The following is a 6903-nucleotide window of genomic DNA, read 5'->3' as shown; positions in this document are numbered from 1 at the left end:
ACACCAAATATTTCCTTCTATTACTTTCTATCTAATTACCTTGATACAGTATTTCACTGAAAACAAACTTCATCATTACTGTTAGACTGATTGAAATATCTAGTTCCAGGGAACTGTCTCCCTTTGCCCTGAATCTAGATGCACATGGCTTGGCCTCATGCATAGCAAATCTTACTTATTGATTCAGTTTCCCTTGAGATATATATTTTGACTATCCAGGCCACTCCAATAATATTATATAGACTTATGAACAACAGCAATTTCTTTTTTTTAAACAATTTTGAAGACAAAAAAAAATTCTTAACAAAACTAAGAACAAGCTGCCTGAAGATATAGGGTCTGGCCAGTTCCTTTTTCCTATTGCTTCATACACTGTCATATTTCTATTTACCAACACACACAGAAAGAGTGAAATATTTCTAATGAATGAGGAAAGCATTCATAAGACTTCACTTGTTTTATTTTTTTGAACCACCTCCTGACACTATCACACTAGAATGGTGACACTAGAATCTGATTTGTAGAACAATAGATGTTCAGTTATTGCATTCTAACCCTGACTCCCTAATATCCTTTATTTTCAAGATATAATTATTTTACTGAAATGTTCATAAAACAATACATCACATCATATACACAAAAGTTTAATACCTAAAGTTTTATATTAATATCATAATCAGATATGGATGAGAAGATACCTTATTAATTACATGTAAAATTTATCTCTACCCAACAAATCCTAATTAATATAAAAGGCATATGGATGATAAGACAAGCATAAAGTGAAATTCTCAATACAACAGTAAGCTTGAGGATTAAAGAAATAGCATGGCCAAGTCTATAGTCTTAAGATGAAGAAAGTATCTTCTTTCCCACAATATCCTTGCCTCTAGTTGGGTTGAGTTTGTGATTTCTGAACAAGACTCTGGGTCTCTGAGTTCTAGTATGTTCTAATGCCTTGGTTTTATGTAACACCCTCTTCCAAGGCTTCACTAAATTTCACCTCTCTGTGGTGAGAAATCTTAAAAGTATCGCTCTTCTCAAAAGATCTGTTAGTCCCTCCTTCAATATAGACACTGTCTTAGTCAAACAGTCAAACTTACTGTAGAAGTTAAGAAGTTAAATGGACAGAGAAGCTAAGGGTCAGCAGAATAAGAAGTTTGTCAAAACTGAAAACACAAGAATAAAATACTATCAGACAGTTTGTATGGTAAGTGCCTGTTTCGTGTTGCTTTGTAGACTGCTGTGTTTCTGATAGAGCTCACGTAGGAAAATGTTGAATACCAAAAGCCACAACCATTGATGTATCACTAACAAGTTCTCTAGTAAGTTTTGCAACATGTAGATCCCATAATATTACCATCTTGTTGCAAGTAAAGTACTGTCATTGACTCATTATAATAAAGATGAACCCCATGTCCTGACTCTATCAGGAAGAGGTCTCATAGGTTAAGAAGCCTGTCCTCCATGCCTCGGAGCATAATATCTGCCTTTACTGTATCCTTGAGTGCATGTCAGGATGAAAGGTATAATGAGAACTCAGTGTATACTGTCTCTTTATCCACTTGCATGAGATGACCTTAGTAAACACTATGCCAGTTGGTCTAAACTGTGTGTGGGCAAAAAGCTTGTACTTTTTTTTAATAAGTGACTGGCCATGAGGAATCATTCCTAGGTGCAATAGAGAATCTCATGCATTATTCATATGAGACAGGTAGGGTTGACTGCAAAGGAACAAGGGTCAAATAAACTGTGCACTTAACCTGTTGCCAATGCAAAGTATAGTTTTCATGACTGTTAGAGAACATCAGAATAGGCAAAAAGACCAAGATATTGAAAGAGAAGGGCCCTATTTATTCAGAACAAAACTAAAATTACTGGGGTTCAGGATGACTCCATGAAAAATTCACAGAACATATACTGTCACCCAAGAAAATCCTTACTAAATTAATCAACTTTATTATTTCTTAATTTAAAACTCATTAATTTGGGGTGTCACAAAACAGTCCAACTTTTTATTTGTTTCCTAGTGTCTTTCCTATATATGCTACCTGTGATATGTGGGTTACAATGAATGCTATCAAGTGTATTTTGCCAAAACTTGGATGGCACTTTTTCTAGAAATACTGCCTCTTTATTGGAGCCTACAGCTTTCTAGCAGATGACTGAAGTTGAATAAGAAACATGCCATCTCTCATTTCATATTATGTATATCTACTCCTGGTATTATAATGTGGAGGTAGGATTCAACTTAGTTCAGCACATAAATATGATTGCTATCTTAAAATTTATTTTTCAGGACTAACAGGGTTAAAATTGACTTGTTGCTTTTGGTGGTGTGAAAGAAAATGGCCTGAAAGCGAGTGACACCAATGGGAGGTGTTGTGATGCTGGAGTAGTTGTGGTCTTGTTGGAGAAAGTGCATCACTCTGGAGGCAGGTTGTGAGGTCACATAAAAGCCAAGGCCACATCCAGTGAGGAAGGTCACGTCCTATATGCAACACAAGATTTAGAACTCTCAGCTCCCTCTCCAGCACCGTATCTGACTGTACACCACCATACTCTCAGCCTTCATGCTCCTCACCATGATGTTAATGGACTCTGAAACTGTAAACGGTGGTATAAGAGTTCTTTGGTAAGAGTTGCCACCATGATCATGGTGTCTTTTCACAGTGATAGAAACACTGAGTCTTTGTTCATTAGAGTCATATGCATTTCTTATACCCAGCCTTATGAATTTCCTAGCAGCTTATGCAAGTGTTGTCCATGAGCTTCACCTGAATCCCAAACTCAATGCTGAGTGCAGGGCATTTGTGCTAGTCTATGAGGAGTTGGGTTATTTCTGGATATAGTAACCTCCTGCTATCCTGAAAACACCAAAGCCCAGGATGCTCAACCACAATAAAGAAAACAGTACCAGATCGTTAGCCTGCCATATCACCAGTGATTCATTAGCAAACGTCAATATATTCCAAGGGGGATAAAACAATAAAATTGAGTCTTTGTGAAGAATAGAGAGAAACTGAATTCCAATCAGAAGAATAAAAAAGAGGAAGAAAAAACAAACAGCAGAGGAAGAAGTGAAGGTGGAGGAATAGGAAGAGGAGGTAGAAGAGAAGACCCTTCTGCTCCTTTGTTTAAATTCAAGGAGCTATCAGGTTGAGGTCTCCAAGGAACATTCTTGACCATCTTACAAACAATATGAAGCTTGGGCTCATTTCTACTATGTCCTATGCTGATTAGTTTTGGGAGTGTTGCTTTTAATTAATGAAGTGACTGGACAGGATTTGGGGTAGTTTCTCTGAGGAAGAGGGTAAGATTTCACACAGATATCAAGGTTTAGAAGAATGGTCCCCTTTACAGCACTGTATTTCATTATTGTCTTTTCTATCGAACAGAATAGTAGCTGTGAGGTGACTATTCATATTAGAACTCTGCATCTCAGGCCCTTTGTGTAGCGGTGGTCATGTGACTTAAGTATTTCAAAGAAAGGGAAGCAATAGCAATGTTTGTTTCTCCCTGGTGAAGAGTTTAGGATTCAGGAGTGTCTGTCAGGGTCTCCCCCTCCTGTTACTAGCACTTTTCCACCTGAAAGTATTCAATAATAAAGCCCTGAGAGATGATGGATTCATAAAATGAAGAAGGCTGGGTCACTGAAAGATCACTTGGAATAGAGCCATCCCCTGAAGATAAATGATCTCCCAGAGCTGTTTTATGAACATAAAATAAATTTCTATGGCATCATGCCTTAACATATTTGTTGTCTATCTGTTATAGCCTAGGAAATTGTTTTTAAGTTAACAGAAAACAGAACAAACAAAATATGCTTGTTTCATAAACAGATACATTCATTCGTGCTTGTAGGAAGAAAAGATGACCCAACTTAATACCGAAGAGTCTAAAATTGTGTAAAATTACAAAATACATGTGATAACACAATTATGTGAACCACAGAAAAAAAATAATGAGAGATCTGATATCACTCCAAAGATGAAAAGGATTTTGTGAAGGTAACCCTTACACACAGACATCCTCATTTTCCAAAACATTAGCTAGTAACAATCCCTAATGGTAAGATAGTACAGCTAATTTCAATATTAGGTGTACTTTAATATGTGTGCTATTATAAGTCACCAGCTCATTAGTTCTTACTAATTCATGAGCTTTTAAATTCTTAAATTAGTGTGTAGTCTAGGAAAGATCTCTGACTCTCCCTTTCTCTCAATAAATGACATGCTGATTTGATATTAAATAGTATTTTTGAAAAATTTGCAAAAGTGAGTACTTCTTGATGTCAGCTACTCCATTGTTTGAGAACTCTCTAGGTCTCTCTCTGCTTAGTCTTTCTAAAGATGTAGTATCACCTCTACAGTCCCTTCCAATTTTAGTCCTTTTATCCCTTTGATGATTGACATTCATCAGCCTCCTGTGGTAGTCATAGATACCACCCTTGACATTGCTACTATCCTCCAAAATTTCATTCTTCTATGCATTCTTTTATGCAATCTTCTACTGCCAGTGCCTGCCTTGAAAGGGTCAATCATTTCCAGGATGCCGATATTTATTAGAACATAGAAAAATGATTGGTGATGTCTTAAGTCATATTTGCAGAAAGGATTCTCCAAATGGTGGCAATACTAATATTGTAGCACAATTATTTATTTATTTAGCTTTTGACCTTCCTCTTTGTTTTGTAAATATGTACTTTTATGCTTCTCTAGTGACATGGGCCTATATACGTATGGTGCTCATAGAGTCCAGAAGAAGACCTTGAATACACTTGAGTTAAAATTACAGGCTGCTGTGGCTGCCAATGTGGGTGCTAAGAATCAAACCTTGGTTACCTGCAAGAACACAACGTGTTCTTAGTTTCTGAGATATCTAGCTAAATACCACAGCTTTAAAAATGCTGTGTGATTCCCCCCTGTATGCTGTCAATACCATTGGTTAATAAACTGCTGTCAGCCTGTGCAGGGAATAGGAGTAGGCAAGAAAAACTAAACTGAATGCTGGGAAAAGAAAGGCAGAATTGAGAGAGAAACCATGGAACTGCTTCTGGAGACAGACATGTTGAAACTTTAGCAGGTAAACCACAGTCATGTGGCGATACACAGATTAATAGAAATGGGCTATATTAATATGTAAGAGTTGTTCAATAAGAAGCTAGAGCTAATGGGACAATCAATGATTTAAATAATATGGTTTTTATGTGATTATTTTGGGTCTAAGTGGCCAGAAACTAACTAGGGGCCCTAATACAACAGGAAAAAAAATGGGAGTTAGCTCCACATTATGCATGTGAGCAATGAGTGGCATGCAAACCTGGTTACTTTTTTCTGACATATTTCTTCATAATCTATTTCAGAAGCTCTACTTCCTTTCCCTGGATTTCACCATTTTAAAGTAGTGTGAGGACATCAAGGTGATCTTTAAGTGTATGATTTCCAGGTAATTTATAAGAAGGTATCATACTATCAAATATATTATTTGCTACTGCAAATCTCAGACAGAATAGAGGTAAAGCCCCAGAATTCTATGTGTTCTAATTAAGATCATTATTTTATTGAAACCCAATTAGACTTTGTTATTATTGAAGAATAAAAAACCCAGATGGTCTTTAAGGTGCTTGAAGATTCCTCTTCTTCAGTTAAACCGTTACCATTGGCAGAGGTTAATATGAGCCCAATATCTCTACATAGTTTTCAAAGCATACTGCCTATCTCCCACTAGATTACAACCATATCTGATGCCCCACTGTGTAGTTATGAGAAGGAATGGGCTGCTTCCCACCGCCTGACTGGCTTACATCTGGGCTGGCAGCTGCTTGTTGTCCCAGCCAACCAGCTAGCTTATGCCCAAAATAATCACACTGAAATCTGTATTAATTAAATCACTGCCTGGCCATTAGCTCTAACCTCTTATTGGCTAACTCTCACATCTTGATTCAACCCATTCCTAATAATCTGTATGTCACCACAAGGCTGTGGCTTACTGGGAAAGATTCAGCATGTCTGACCTGGCAGCTTCATGGCCGGTGGCTCTCTGCCTGCCTTCTTCCTCCCAGAATTCCCTTCTGTCTACTTCACCCTCCTAAAGGCTGCCCTATCAAAAGGCCAAGGCAGCTTCTTTATTCAACAAATGAAATCAACACAAATGCAGAAAGTAAGTTTTAATTACATTACTTAAAATGTCATACAGATCATGAGGACAGTTCACATTTCTTATAAAATAGACGTTTTGAATAAGAGCTTTAGAATTTGCTCTCATTTTGGTTATATTTGGAAGGTACTCTTTTGGTATTATTTACACAAAGTCATCCTATTTCTCTCTAGTTAGAAGTTAAGGTTAAGACCACACCATTAAAGCATATTATCCTTTAGGGCAATGATGTTTCAAAATAATCAGAAGTGCTAGACAGGCAATATCATTGATCCCTCATAAATATGTGTTCAAGAAAACTTAGCACTCTTTAAGTGTATGTGAATATTTTCTAAATCATATGGTGAAAGAGCTCCCTGCCCCTCCCTTCCTCCCTCCCTCCCTGTCTCCCTCTCTCTCTCTCTGTCTCTCTCTCTCTCTGTATCTGTGTGTGTGTGTGTGTGTGTGTGTGTGTGTGTATGTGTATGTGTGTGTTTTGTGTGCTTCTGTGTGTTTGTGTCCATGTGCATGAGCATGCTAGGGTCAGAACAGTCACCAAATATTCTCAGTTCTTTGATATACGGCTTTTTGTGGAATCTGAGGCATCCCATTGTTACGCTATGCTACAATCTAGGAATCTCCATTGATCATACCCCACGTATAAGCTATGGAATGTAACTCACATGTGAATAAATGTATCCTCTTAATGGGGAAGTATTAGTAATCAACTTTTTTTTTTTAATGGCAAATTCTGTCACTTTTTTT

The sequence above is a fragment of the Microtus ochrogaster genome, linkage group LG7_11, assembly GCF_000317375.1.
Source record: "Microtus ochrogaster isolate Prairie Vole_2 linkage group LG7_11, MicOch1.0, whole genome shotgun sequence".
Lineage (NCBI taxonomy): Eukaryota > Metazoa > Chordata > Mammalia > Rodentia > Cricetidae > Microtus > Microtus ochrogaster.
Note: the sequence above shows the minus strand (reverse complement) of the source record.